The sequence below is a fragment of the Tachyglossus aculeatus genome, chromosome 26 (genome assembly GCF_015852505.1).
Source record: "Tachyglossus aculeatus isolate mTacAcu1 chromosome 26, mTacAcu1.pri, whole genome shotgun sequence".
Taxonomy (NCBI): Eukaryota; Metazoa; Chordata; class Mammalia; order Monotremata; family Tachyglossidae; genus Tachyglossus; species Tachyglossus aculeatus.
The window spans coordinates 10,851,182-10,853,254 of record NC_052091.1 but is presented as its reverse complement, the minus strand read 5'-3'; positions in this window follow the sequence as shown (position 1 = coordinate 10,853,254).

Here is a 2,073-nt window from a genome sequence, read left to right as displayed (position 1 = left end):
GGGAACACAATGCCCGTTCTCCCTCCTGTGAGTCCCCTGTGGGGCAGGGACTGTGCCCGACCTATCTTGCATTTCCCCCTGCACTTTGTAGAGTGATTGGCACACAGTAAGTGCTTAACAAATACTATTATTATCAATATTATTATTATGCCTTCCCAGTCACCCCCATCCCTTCCCAGACCTGGGTTCCTTCTCCCTGGGCCCTATGAAGAACATCTAACCTTTGAGTTACCCTTAACCTACCCAGCAGTGGGTGTACTGTAGGAGTCACAGTTTGCAGTTTCCTGACTGATGCAAATTGCCAGAGTTGGCGATATCTCATTTCCTCAGGATTAGACGTCAAGTAGCAGAATGATTGGAGAAACAAGGGAGAGACGGGGAGCGGGCCAGGGGGAGGCTGGTGGGGGGAGGGGTGGGGGGCGCTTGTCTGGGCAGTGCTGGCAAGGCCAAGCCCGTGAAGGAGATCCACAGAGATCACCAGATTGAAATAGCAGCTCGCAGAGCCACTGCCTGAGGAGAATGGAATATCAATGGGAATGTTCCAGTGTCTCAGCTCTTCGTGTGTCTAACTCCAAGGGCTCCAATTGCTGGGTCTGCTGCTTCTCCCGGCCTGTTGAAGAACCTCAGGGTAGGGGCCTTTAGCGTTTCCTGTTGGAAGCCAAGATGTCGGCCCCAGGGCACTGTGTTGGGGAAAGCCTTTGTCCTTGAGGTGGACAGGCCTAACGGGGATTGGGAAAATGGCCGATCAATGAGGGCGGGGAAGCCTGCAGAGGTTACCGGGGTGACCGCCTGCTGGATCATGGTGCTTTGGCCTAGCATCGGTTCTGAGCCGGAGTCCCTTCAGCTGACTGTAAATGATTTCTTGGGGTGTCGTGCCCCTGCCCCCCTGCTCACTCATTACACCCCATGCTCTGGCAGGAGTATGACTAGAAGAGACGAGAGAGCCCGGAGGACACTGTGCCAGCTGCTAGTGCTAAAATCAGTTCCTCCATCCACACAGGATCTAGAATCGTATTACCTATGGAATTCATTAAGTGCTTTACTCTAAACCAAACACTGTGGCAGATTTGATGTAATCAGATCGGACACTGTCCCTGTCCTACATAGGATTCTTAGTCTTTGAGGGAGGGAGAGCAGGTATATTATCCCCTTTTTACAGATAAGGAAACTGAGATGTGGAGAGCTTAAGTGACTCACCCAGTGTCACAGAGCAGGCAAGTGGCAGAGCCGAGATTAGAACCCAAGACACGCTGCCTCTCTGGGAGCAAGACTCAGCCAGTGGTCTTGCTGGGAGAGGGCAGACTCGTCAAGATCTGCCTAGACTTACCTCTGCATAGGTCTAAGAGCTCACTGAGCTTTGAAAACTTCCAAGATTTCACCCTTTCTAACTGCCCTGGGGAGGGCACTACTGACTGTTTCTTTTTCTAAATGGTACTTGTTAAGCGCTTACTATGAGCCTGACACAGAACTGAACACTGAAGTAGCTATAGGCAAGTCAGGGTGGACACAGTCCATGTCCCTTCTGGGGCTCACAGTCTTAATCCCCATTTCACAAATGAGATAACAGAGGCAAAGAGAAGAGAAGCAGGACCAGCATGGCCTAGTGGATAGAGCACGGGCCTGGGAGTCAGAAGGACCTGGGTTCTAAACCTGGCTCTGCCAATCGTCTGCTGTGTTACCTTGGGAAAGTCACTTCACTTCTCTTTGCCTCATTGATTGCTTGCTTTTTTTCCCCCATTCATTCATTTAATTGTATTTATTGAGTGCTTACTGTGTGCAGAGCACTGTACTAAGCACTTGGAAGGTAAATTCAGCAACAGAGACAATCCCTGACCACAACAGGCTTACAGTCTAGAAATTTCCTCTATTAGACTGTAAAACCCCTGAGGGTCGAGATCAGCCCTTAGTCTTCCCGATTTCTCATTTTTTTCATTCATTACCCCCTCCCCACCCCTCCCTTGCAACCTCCATACACACACAGTTGGGGTTCGATAATAAATAAGCACTGGCAACTTGGGATCCTATTTAAAGAATGCAGAACAGTAGAAATGATGAACATTTTTTATGGTATTT